We start from the raw sequence: 13,423 nt of genomic DNA, 5'->3' as shown, positions 1-13,423 counted from the left end.
ATGCACTTTGGCAAAAATTATATAAATGCAAGTTATACACTAAATGGCAGTGTGTTGGGAGTTTCCTTAAATGAGAATGATCTTGGGGTTTTTGTAGATAATTCTGAGCAGTATCTTTCTTTGACTACTAAAGAAAATAAAGTTCTGTCTTGCATGAAAAAGGGCATTAACTCAAGGGATGAAAACATAATTATGCCTCTTTATAGGTCCATGGTAAAGCCTCATCTGGAGAATGCAGTGCAGTTTTGCACTCCAGTCCTTAAGAGGGATATAAATGAGCTGGAGAGAGTGCAGAGACGTGCAACTAAATTGGTTAGAGGGATGGAAGACTTAAATTATGAAATAAGGCACTTGCAAGGGGACATGATTACACTTTACAAGTACATTAGAGGACATTATAGACAAATACTAGGGGACCTTATTACCCATAAAGAGGATCACCATACCAGGGCCACCCCTTAAAACTAGAAGGGAAATAACTTTCATTTGAACAACATAGATGGTTCTTCACAGTGAGGACAGTGAGGTTGTGGAATGCACTGCCGGATAAAGTTGTGATGGCTGATTCAGTTAATGCCTTTAAAAGTGTCTTGGATGATTGAAAGTATGGAGGGGTGTGTGTATGGATGCTGGGTTTTCATTTGGAGGGGTTGAACTTTAATGGACTTTGTCTTTGTTCAAACCGATTTAACTATGTAACTATATAAGTCTGCCTGTCTGGCATTACAATAACAAATATCGCCTATTATATCAACACATGAATAACTATTGTAGACATTGTGAACAGAGCCTCTAATATTCACCCAAACTCAGAACAATAGGCAGGTAAAAGATAACGGGTCTTTATGAAGCTCTTATGAAGGATGCACCTGCCTGAACTGAGCTCCATATTTCTATACTGTTGCCAATGTTCTACTTTGGGCTAATAGCACCTGCTGGTGAGAAAATGTCCCTTACATTAGCAAGTGGAGAAATAGCAATCTGCCCATTCTACATATTCACTTCACACTTCATCAACAGCACTAAATCTTCCCCCCTTGGGTGAGAAAACATCATAAAATACCAGTGCCACGTCTAATGTTAAGGGTGCAAGCCCCTTCTCAATTTACGAGGGATATAAATGAGCTGGAGAGAGGACAGAGAGGTACAACTAAACTGGTTAGAGGGACGGAATATTTAAATTATGATGTAGACTGTCAAGGTTGGGGTTGTTTTCTTTGGAAAAAAAGGCACTTGTGAGGGGACATGATTACACTTTACAAGTACATTAGAGGACATTATAGACAAATGGCAGGGGACCTTTTTACCCATAAAGTGGATCACTGCACCAGAGGCCACCCCTTCAGACTAGAATAAAAGAACTTTCATTTGAAGTAACGTAGGTGGTTCTTCACAGTCAGGACAGTGAGGTTGTGGAATGCACTGCCGGGTGATGTTGTGATGGCTGATTCAGTTAATGCCTTTAAGAGTGGCTTGGATGATTTATTGGACAGACATAATATCGAAGGCCATTGTGATACTAAACTCTATAGTTAGTATAGATATGGGTATATATAATTTATGTAAAGGTATGGAGGGGTGTGTGTATGGATGTTGGGTTTTCATTTGGAGGGGTTGAACTTGATGGACTTTGTCTATTTTCAATCTAATTTAACTATGTAACTTTCCCCCTCCCACTTGTCTCCTTGGCCCACCCTCCCTGCATAAGCTCCAAACCCACAGGACTTAAAGAAAGGCCAAAACTAAGGATAGGTAGAGGAGTTATGTATTCATGCCACTTCTGCATACCACTAGTTCTGGCTCTGGAAAATTCTTCTGTATAGTAGTTCTGGGTATTCATACTGACTTCTATAAATGAAGATCCTAAGTGAAGGCATTATTCAGATAATCACATGGCTGCTGACCTATGCAATAACACACATAAATGATGGAGTAAATCAATATAGACAGACTGAATATAGACAGTATTGATTTGGCCACTATTGTAACCCTGTTGTAAAAGGGGGTGTGTGTTTTGCAAAGGTATTTATCCCATAATGCCTTACAAATTATAAAAGAACCTTGTCAAAAACATTTAGGGGCAGATTTATTAAGGGTCAAATTGAAAATTTTAATTTCAATTTTAAATTTTTGTTTATGGTCAAACTGTCAAAGTCGACTAGGGAATTTTGAAAACTTGATTTGAGTTTATTTAAAAATTCAAATTTGATTTTCAAGAGTTGTCATAATCTGTCCCTTTAAAAATTCAAATTCGACTATTCGCCACCTAAAATCTGCAGAATTACTGTCAATGGGAGAGTTCCAGGGATCCATTTGCTGATGTTTGTAGCCTTACTGACATTCAAGTTTTTTTTGGAGAAAAAACTCAAATCGAGTTTGGTCTAATTTGATTCAAATTCAAATTTTCGAGTAGGTAAAATTAGTTTTATATATTCAATTTTATTAATAAATGGTCAAATCTTCAAATTTCAAGTTAAATCAAATTCATGTGAGTTAAAAAAAAACTCACATGATTTCGTCCCTTGATAAATGTGCTTTCACTTCTAAGATAAAATTTTTTGCAGTTTATAAATACTATCTGGAGCTGTTTGATTCTATATAGGTGTATGATAGTGACATCTATGCAAAGGTAATTTCTGAAGGAGATTTAGCAAAAACAACAAAACTGTATCATCACCCTGAAAGGCTTCCAAACATGGAGGTTTTTTACTAGTAATGAATATTATTAAAATGTTCTAATATGCGTTTTTGGACCAAGAACTGACTGTACTTGCTGTGACGAGGCTGTCAACAAGCTTTAAACAACACACCCAGACAGATTTATCGTTGTTGCCGGCGATTTCAACCACGCGAACCTGAAGTCAGTGCTTCCCAAATTCTTTCAACATGTGAACTTTGCTACAAGGGTAGAGAACTGTTTGGACAAAGTCTACACGAACGTGTGCGGCACCTACAAAGCCTTCGCGCATACATACACATCGCTGCGCAAACGCACAAAACCATCCAGAAAAACCATCAGTCTGGCCAAGTGGAGCTGTAGAAGCACTTCAGGACTGTTTTCGACTGCACAGATTGGAACGTGTTCAGGGAGGCTGCTACCCACAACGGCTCCATCAACTTGGAGGAGTACACAGACTCTGTGACCTGCTACATCAACAAATGCATAGAGCATGTTATCGTCTCCAAAACTGTCACCACGAGAGCCAACGAAAAACCCTGGTTTACAGCAAAGGTTTGTGCACGACTAAGAGAGAGAGATGCCGCTTTCCGGTCAGGGCAGAGTTGCTCTTAAAATAGCCAGGGCCAACCTCTCTCGAACCATCCGACAAGCAAAGCAGGAGTACACATTGAAGATTAAAAATCATTTCGACAACACAAAAGACTCACAAAACTTATGGCAAAGCATTCAGGCTGTCACACGGCCGACGTGAAGCGAACCGTAACCAAGCTCAATCCACAAAAGGCTGCCGGACCAGACAACATTCCTGGTCGTTTGCTCAGAGACTGTGCTGATCAGCTGGCTGACGTCTTCACTGACATTTTCAACACATCGCTAAGCCAGATGATCATCCCCACATGCTTCATGTCGACCACCATCATTCCAGTGCCAAAGAAATCTTCAGTAACCTGCCTGAATGACTACCGCCCTGTTGCACTAACCCCGGTCATCATGAAATGCTTTGAGAGATTTGTGATGGCATACATCAAGAGAACCCTCACCCACTCACTGGACCCACTACAATTTGCATATCGGCCAAACAGGCCAACTGAGGATGCCATATCTTCTGTACTCCACCTCTCACTAACTCATCTGGACAAGAAAGACAGTTATGTGAGAATGCTGTTTATAGACTTTAGCTCAGCATTCAATACCATCATCCCTCAAAAGCTGAGTTGGAAACTAAGTGAGCTGGGATTGAGCTCCTCTTTGTGCAATTGGATCTTGGACTTCCTGTCAGAGAGGCCTCAGTCTGTTCGTATCGGCGACAACGTTTCCAGCACCATCAGATTGAGCACATGAGCTCCTCAAGGATGTGTTCTCAGCCCGTTGTTGTACACATTGCTGACACATGACTGCATAACTAGACACAGCTCAAACCACATCATCAAGTTCGCCAATGACACAACTGTGGTGGGGCTCATCAGCCACAACTACAAGTCGGTGTACAGAGATGAGGTTCAGCAGCTGGCGGTCTGGTGCAGTGAGAACAACCTGTCACTGAATGTGGATAAAACGAAAGAGATGATCGTTGGCGTCAGGACAACTTGTCCTGCTCACACAACACTCTACATCAACGGCTCCATAGTAGAGACAGTAAATAACACCAAATTCGTGGGAGTCCACATCTCTGATGACCTCACCTGGACTACCAACACCAAAAAGGCTCAGCAGCGTCTTCACTTACTAAGACGACTGAAACGGGCCAGCCTTCCGCCTCCCACCCTCACAGTGTTCTACAGGGGCACCATAGAGAGTGTCCTGACGAGCTACATCTCCATCTGGTACAGTAGTGCCAGCTCTGCTGACCGGAAAAGTCTACAGCGGACTGTCAGAGCAGCTGGCAACATCATTGGAGCGGCTCTTCCATCACTGCAGGACATCGTCCACAAGCGCTGTGCAAGAAAGGCCTCCTGCATTGCACTGGACTCCACACACCCCTCACACGGACTGTTCATGCTGCTCCCATCTGGCAGACACTTTTGCAGCATTAAAGCCTGAACAACCAGGCTGCACGAAAGCTTTTTTCCGCAAGCTATCAGACTCCTCAACTCACTGCCTGTCCTCCCATTAAATTCCAGACACACTTGAACTGTGAACTGTTAATTTATTAGCACAATTCTAAAGGTTTACACATGTATATATCCAATTTCTGCCAATATATTGCACATTTCATGTTTACATAGTTATTGTGTATTCTAAGTGCCTTTTTGTGATATGTACTAGCTGGGGCCACGTCGTCTCGTCTCATTGTGTATTCGTATATTGCTGAGATGACAATAAAATTTACTTTGACTTTGACTTCGACAGGCATTGTCAATTTACACCAATAGGGAGAGGAAAGTTAGAAGGTTGGAGAAAGTTTTGAATTAGAAAAACCTTTGCAAAATCAGAGATGTGAGAATTTCTGTAGAAGGTAGGTAAGATAAAAATCTGGATATAATAGGGAAAAATGGGGGGTAGAGATTTTAATGGGTTTACCATAAATGTCAGGGGAGAACATTATCTAATGTATGGTAACAAAAGAAAGAAACTTGACTTGGTTATAGGGGAGAGCTGGAGTTAAATGCACTGCTTAATAAATATGATGTAATTGGCATTGGTGAGACATGAATGAACATGAGTCACACAACTGGGAAACTCAAAAAGTGTTTTAGTCTTGATGAAAATGAATAGGAAAATTTGCTTTTCAAACGAGCTACTTTTTCTTCCAATTTGTCATCTTGATTAGCGATTGGGTAACCCCACACACAAAACATACAGGGGAACGAACAAATTCACAAGTTGGCATGTTAAATTTGCTGCAGAGTTACATCTACTCACAAGTAGAGTTTGTGTGTAACACTTTGGTCTTGTTTGTTGTATATGCCCTCTTTAACACCTGTATGTTTGATGTGAAGCTTTCTGGTGTACAGTGAAAGTGTAGAATATGTTGGTGTTGAATACTTGCTTTTTTTAAGATTTTTGTTTTGCAGAACTGCAGATTATTGCATTTAACAATCAACTTTTCACAAACGCATAAATATATTCAGTATGATACTAAAAGGAAAGAGCAAGATAAAAACTACTATGCATTATAATGCAGCCTACAATTGGTTCCTACTGCTTTTATTGCAATAGCTTACAACTTTATTTATTACACGCTTCCATATGTGTTTTTTTACAATGCTATTAATGCTATAAACATTCCCTCGTGTCTGCATAAGGAAAGCTGTTAGTGTTGATATTCTATTCCTATTAGAAATGCATTCTTTCTTTTCTTATCTTTGATTTATTATGTGCTATACTTGTGGCAGTGGGAGTCACAAACCACATAACAATGTGACTGTATTAATTTGAGGAAGTAAAGCAAGCAATTGTCTAAAGCTTGCCAAGCACTTGACGTTGAAAATAATATTATCTGACAGATCTAGGGTTAAATAGCCAAACATCCAGAGCAGCATCGTTTACCTGCCAACAATATATGTCCCATGCTGTTACTTCAAAGGAAACTGAAATTTCATAAACATTTAAATAATAATGGAGCTGTCGGCGCATTGTTTTAATATTTTAAAGCACGCACACAAGCCCAGCCTTTGGATGCTTTTTGGATTTCCAGTCATTCCTCTGCACTATAAAAATGTCATTATTCAGAAGAAAGGTTCTTGGAAGTATCTTTAAACATTCACAATTTAAAATAAGCATGCATTTATTTTTAATAGGTTAGATAATTGAAGAAACTTCTATTGCAACTGCTCCAGTTTAATATTCAATATGTGAGAAATTGACTTTGCTACTCAGGAGGATTTTATATTGAGATTTAACTGATAACCAGGGAACATTTGCATACAGGGAAACAAAACGTTGACCTCAATTATGACAAACTACAAAATCCAGTGCAATTCACCACAGGGGTCGCTTACTGCAGAACATGATGCACAGGTCTTTGTACTGAAGAATGGACTGCAAACACATGTGCTTCTCCCCATCAGTTGACATCACTGTATTCATGAGGGACTGGCTAGGAGTGGCACATAGGCATCATTTAAACCTCAAATTCACACAAATAATCCCCAATGCACTGTTCACACTTGTAACACCGCTATTGTTCACATCCTAAAGCCATTTACTGTTAACACCTCAGACCCAGACTGAAACTGCCCACATTGTTCACCTGTTCACACCTTATACAAAATGCTAATGCAGCACAGCACTTTGTCACTGTATGTTGTACATATTAGACTGGTCCTGATAGGTTTCCCTGTCTCCTAATCTGTTCTGCCTTCCCTATGCCATACTCTGCCTGCCCTGTGCTCCCTGAGTGTACCATACTTTGCCTGCTCTTTGCACCCTGTGTGTGCCATACTCTGCCTGCCCCGTGATCCCTGGTGTGTCATATTCTGCATGCCCTATGCTCCCTGGGTGTGCCAGGCTCTGCCTGCCCTATTGTCCTTGGGTGTGCCATACTCTGTGCTTGCTATACACTTCCTTCCTTATGCTCCATGTGTGTGCCATATTCTGCCTTCCCTATGCTCCATGTGTTTTCCATACTCTGTCTGCCCCATGATCCCTGGTGTGTCATATTCTGCATGCCCTATGCTCCCTGTGTGTGCCTGTGGAACATAAGCCTGGTATTTGTTCTGGGGGTTTGTTAGCATTTGAAAAGTATTGTTAGGGGGCCCTAAGGTGTTTAATCATATGCTGGGGGTGCTGAGTTAGCCACAGAGGAGGAGGAGGCATATGGATTTAAGGGTATGTCTTAGTATGAGTGGAGTGGTATTCCGGCCCTCAGTACCATAGAAGTTGGACAGCACTGCAGTATTGTTGCTATGTAAAACTCAAACAACAACATATTAATCACTGATTCATTTTAATTAGGGTATCCAGGACAAGCTTAGCAGAAAAGAGGGTCATCATCATACACTAATTCCTTAGTTTAGCCCAGTCAGTCAAAGACTCCTCAATACTAGGTTGTTACATATGATTTACATACCAGTATGGCTCCAACAACGGCTGTTAACCTTGATTGCAACTGTAGAAGATTTACAATAGTCTCAAATCTGCTGACAAGTCAATCACACTGAACAGCAGGGAACCAGGTGCCTATTTTGGTGTAACAGATCATGATAAAAATACTACAGGTCTATTGTTTAAATTCTTCTCTACAGCCTCTATCAGAGGGAATTGATGATTATAATAAACTGAGAGACTGCAGGCCTGATAACACTGTTCAGTAGCCTTTAAATGTTTAGACAAGGGTGTATAATTGCTTAAAATATATAAATAATATTGCAATTGTTAATACAGGTATGGGTCCGTTATCCAGAAAGTAACGAATTAAGGCAAGGCTGTCTCCCATAGACTGCATTTTAATCAAATAATCCAAATTTTTAAAAATGAATTCCTTTCTCTCTGTAATAATAAAACAGTACATTGTACTTGATCCAAACTAAGATATAATTAATCCTTATTGGAAGCAAAACCAGCCTATTGGTCTTATTTAATGCTTACATGATTTTCTAGTAGTCTTAAAGGAGAAATCAACCTGTTGGGAAAAAACCCTTCCCTCCTCCCCCCCAGGCTAACTACCCCCCCCCCCTGGGAAATGCCCCATACTTATCCCTCAGTCCGGGTCCTCTCAGTAAGCTGACTGGGAGATCGGCAATTTCCGTGTAATTTCGTGCATGCGCAGTTGCGCAAACTGGCAGACTGCTCCAACAGAAATACCGATCTTGCAGTCAGCTTATCCCTACCTCCCACCCCAGGTAGACCCCTCTCCCCCAAGGCTAACTACCCCCCCCCCCGGGAGATGCCCCATACTCCATACTTACCCCTCGGCGCAGATTCTTCCAGCAAAGTTCCCTGCATCCATCGTGCAGTTGTGCAAACCGGCAAACTGCTCCAACTGCGCATGCACAGAAATACCGATCTCACAGTCAGCTTACAGAGGACGCAGAAGATGGACGCGTGGAACTTCGCTGGAAGAATCTGCATCGAGGGGTAAGTATGGAGTATGGGGCATCTCCCCGGGGGGGTAGTTAGCCTGGGGGGAGAGGTCTACCTGGGGTAAGGGGGTAGTGGTTTTTTCCCCACAGGTTGATTTCTCCTTTAAAAGAATACTGTCATGGGAAAAAAAAAAAATTTTTTCAAAATTAATCAATTAATAGTGCTGCTTCAGCAGAATTCTGCACTGAAATCTGTTTCTCAAAGGAGCAAACACATTTTTTTTCATTTAATTTTAATATCTGACATGGGGCTAGACATAGTGTCAGTTTCCCACCTGCTCCAAGTTATGTGACTTGTGCTTTGATAAACTTCATTCACTCTTTACTGCTGTAATGCAAGTTGGAGTAATATCACCCCTCCCCCCCCCCAAATAAGTGTGTGCAGTTTTAACACAACTCTCAATTTGGTAAAATATAAGGCATGCATCTATACCAGAAATTATTTTCTGGTTTCCATACAGCTGATTTCTGTGAATCTTTGACCAAGCCCCAGTTCCAAGGCCAGCCGCAATGCAAAAAAATATATCAAAAGATATATGTCCCAAGGCTTATTTGTAGTAAAAATAAATATTTATTAATATTCAAATTAAAAACATGTTTTGATATATACTGACCCCACATGGCCTGTACCCATGCACCTATACCAGGTCATTTTAATAAATCCAACTACCACTCTACATATTCACAGCATTTATTTAGGTGGAACATTTGCAGACGAAAGATAATTACAATGAAGGGGGCTTGCTGTTATGATTCTAATACATTAAATTGCATATCAATATGCTTAACAGCATTCTACTTATTAATTATTGGTCAGTTTTATATTGCCTCAGGGTGGTATAGAAATTAAAGGACTGATTTATTAAACTGCAAAAAGTCATTAAAGCTTTAATAAGCATATACTGTACTTCTGTGATACACTGCGACCAATCAATCAAATCACTAAAATAATGTATTCACAGTACTTTATGAAATAATCCTCTCCGGTTTCAAGCATAAAACATTTCACCTGATAAAGCTGGTTTATTAAATGTCCAACAGAATATAAAAAGCTTTGGAAAAAAAAACATTCTTTTGAGTAACATCAAAACCACTCCATTATTCAGGTATTTGTTTTTTATTTACTGATTTCTACATTTTATATCCGTTTAGAACCAGTAACACCAAAAAATGAAAATGACTGGAATTTATATGGTAATTATATATTAATCCTATACAATGTACATATAGCAATGTTTGCCTTCAACAGAGCTTTAGATATGATGTATTACTCAGCTCAGGTTATGCCTTTTACAAATGAATCCAAAGTTTCAGGTTAATAGAATATTACTGTGCTTGTGGCTACTTCCACATTTGTCTAAAAAAGATGAAATGCATGGGGGGCTCAGTGGTTAGTATTGCTGCCTTTGATTCTGACCAGAACATTATCTGCAGGGAGTTTGCGTGTTCTCCCCATGCCTCTGTGGGTTTCTTTTGGTTTCCTCCCACTCTCCAAAATCATAAAGGCAGGTTAATTGGATAAAATTGACCCTAGTGTGTATACTGTGAATGTCATACGGAACTTAGATTGTAAACTCCGCTGGGACAGGGAGTGATGTGAATAATGAACAATCTCTGTAAAGGGCTGCGTAAACATGTCAGCACTGTATAAAGGATAAAAGAATAGCAAGGCTTATATATAATACATTATTGCAGTTTTACACAAGTGGCCTTCCCCATTGTAATGAAATGTCCCAACCAGTGATATTACATGACTAATGAGTGCCAGATGCAATATCTATAAGTATTCCAAGAATATGCCAAGAATTTTTTCAAAATAAATATAATTTACAAGATTTATTCCAAATGATTAGTTTGCCATTTAGCTACAACATTTGGTATCTAGTTTATTTTGGAAAGCGACAGCCATCTCCTTCAGGGGATAACAATCAATGAATCTGTAAAGTTCAAATGCATAATCCTTGTATTGATATCGATTATGATTGTCACAACATTAATTGACATCTATATAGATTTGTAATCTAATATGATTGACATAATATAGTCACTTTAGATTGCAGGTCACCCTGTGCTTTATTGACAGTTTTTTTTCCCCCCAACATAGGTCATGCTCTGTAATTATTGCAAAACACTTCAACTGCCAATTTATCTTAAACTAAATGATTTCTTTAAAAAGGAAAGGCATTTGCATTATTAATAAAAAAAATGGCAAGTTGTGCTAACTGCTGTATAGGGAGGCTTTTCATACATCCAGCCAGCTTCAATAAATAGGAAAGGCCTGGAGCTATAAATGCAGGAGCTGCATGACAAGGGATCTGAATGACCAGAATCAACAAAATCAGATGTAGCTGTGATTGGGTGAGAAGGAATGAGTTAAGGCAGGGGAAAGATGGACTGGAGGTTGAGAAAGAGAGGGATGTGATGTCAGGGGAAAAAGCAGTTCACTTCCATTTCTTATGAGCAGGTGGAAACACAAGGCAGAGCTATAATATAATGTTATTAGCTGCAGTATATGCATATAAGACACAAGAGCCATGAATAGCCTGTAAATTATATACTTATTTTTACACATGATTGAACCATGCAGAGCCTGCAGGCTAGCCATATATTTATTTGGACAACATTCCATGTGCCTTGTTATAATACCCTATAGAGGCTACACACTGTAATTCAAGCTGTGTGCCTGGGGCAGAAGTAGTTTGTGATTAGGCATATATAAATTGGCTATGACACTGAGCTGCTTCTACTGCAACTCATTTCAATATAGGGAGAGCTGTACTTGGAGTATACAGAGAGGGCGGTGGGGCTTAGTCGGGAATAGGACAAAAGCCTGAATACAGTGAGTCTCACAGGCTTTGCTTTCATGAGTCTGTGCATTACATAGATATAGTTACTTGATTCAGCAGCCTGTTTTTGACCTCTTATTTTACTGGGCTTTGTTGAGTCACGGATTTCAACTCACGCTCAGAGGATACCTACACGTAGTTAAATCCCCTGTTGGTATGTCTAGTAGGTTTCCAGATTCTGATGGGTAAGTATGTAAAGCTGAGCCTACTTATGGTAGCTTGGATGTACATTTACTGAATTTATAGGTGTGTGCATAAATAAATATATTTATCAATATTGTTCTAGTTGTACACCCCAGGCACTTTGTACACCCCAGGCACTGTCGGACCTACCATTTGTTGGTGCTGTATGGTATATACACATATATATATATATATATATATATATAGCAAAAATGATCAAAGAAAAACCGCACAACCAGGACTTTCGTAAGTGTTGAAAAAAACAAAAATTACTTTATTTTCGACGTTTCGGCTCCTAACTTAAGCCGTCTTCAGGAGGTCCTCCTGAAGACGGCTTAAGTTAGGAGCCGAAACGTCGAAAATAAAGTAATTTTTGTTTTTTTCAACACTTACGAAAGTCCTGGTTGTGCGGTTTTTCTTTGATCATTTTTGCTGTTTATGTTCTAACCAGCACCTAGGCATTTACTAATACTTGGGTGTGCTACAGACTGCGAATTGTATATATATATATATATATATATATATATTGTGTGTGTGTGTGTGTGTGTATATATATATATATATATATATATATATATAGTAAAGAATGGACCCGCACTCCAATGTTCTTAGTGAAAAAATTTTTTTGTGTTTTATTCACAATGCATATCCAACGTTTCGGTCCACGTTGGGACCTTTCTCAAGGATGAGAAAGGTTGAGAAAGGTCCCAACGTGGACCGAAACGTTGGATATGCATTGTGAATAAAACACAAAAAAATTTTTTCACTAAGAACATTGGAGTGCGGGTCCATTCTTTACTACATATGCAAAAAACTTGACCAACGCACCCATCATCTAAGAAATCCGGTAAGAGTGCGCTCACCACAATTGACTTTATATATATATATATATATATATGTGTGTGTATATACCATACAGCACCAACAAATGGTAGGTCCGACAGTGCCTGGGGTGTACAACTAGAACAATATTGGGCTGCTTGCCTTGGGGGCCTATGACCAGGGTTGATATGGCTGAATAGACGATTGGTAGCGAGACAGGCTCTTGATAGGCAACTGTCCCACAGGAGTGGGGACAATTGGCTGTCTGGTTCCACTTACCCACCCTTAGCATTTGGGTGGCCGGCATGTCTGGTAGCCCAAGAAGGCGTATGGTAGTTGCTTTTTGGGAAGCATTCTCTCTGGGAAAGGGGGTTTTTCACTTCATACTTTAAGTATGTAAAAAATCCACAGTGCTTGCAAAAATAATGTGCATCTAGCACAATGTCACTTCCAGTTTTACGGCACTCAGCTTGCATCACTCACATCAGTTGGGGGGTAGAGAAAATGTCACCATATCTGTGCAATTATATAGAATTAGCAGCCCCGTAGATCATATCATATGGGCCTGTTTATTGTAGTTTCCCTTTGTATGCCAGGGTGGTTTACTATATTAATGTATTTAAATTGATCACTTAGCTTCCCGGCACAATGCTAGCCTTCATTTCATAGAGCTTCATTTTGGTTTTTCTGGCAGAAAGCAGTTCCCCATTGTCAATATAATCACCTGGGGGGGGGTGTAAGGGTACAAGCAAGTGAGAAACGAATAGCCCCCATCCCAGTCTCGACAAGGTTATCAGTTACTTTTTTCACTGGATAATTATCACTACAATGACCATGGGCATTTTTGAGCTAGGTTTGTGCAGCTAGGG

This window comes from Xenopus laevis, chromosome 8L, assembly GCF_017654675.1.
Source record: "Xenopus laevis strain J_2021 chromosome 8L, Xenopus_laevis_v10.1, whole genome shotgun sequence".
Classification (NCBI taxonomy): Eukaryota; Metazoa; Chordata; class Amphibia; order Anura; family Pipidae; genus Xenopus; species Xenopus laevis.
Note: the sequence above shows the minus strand (reverse complement) of the source record.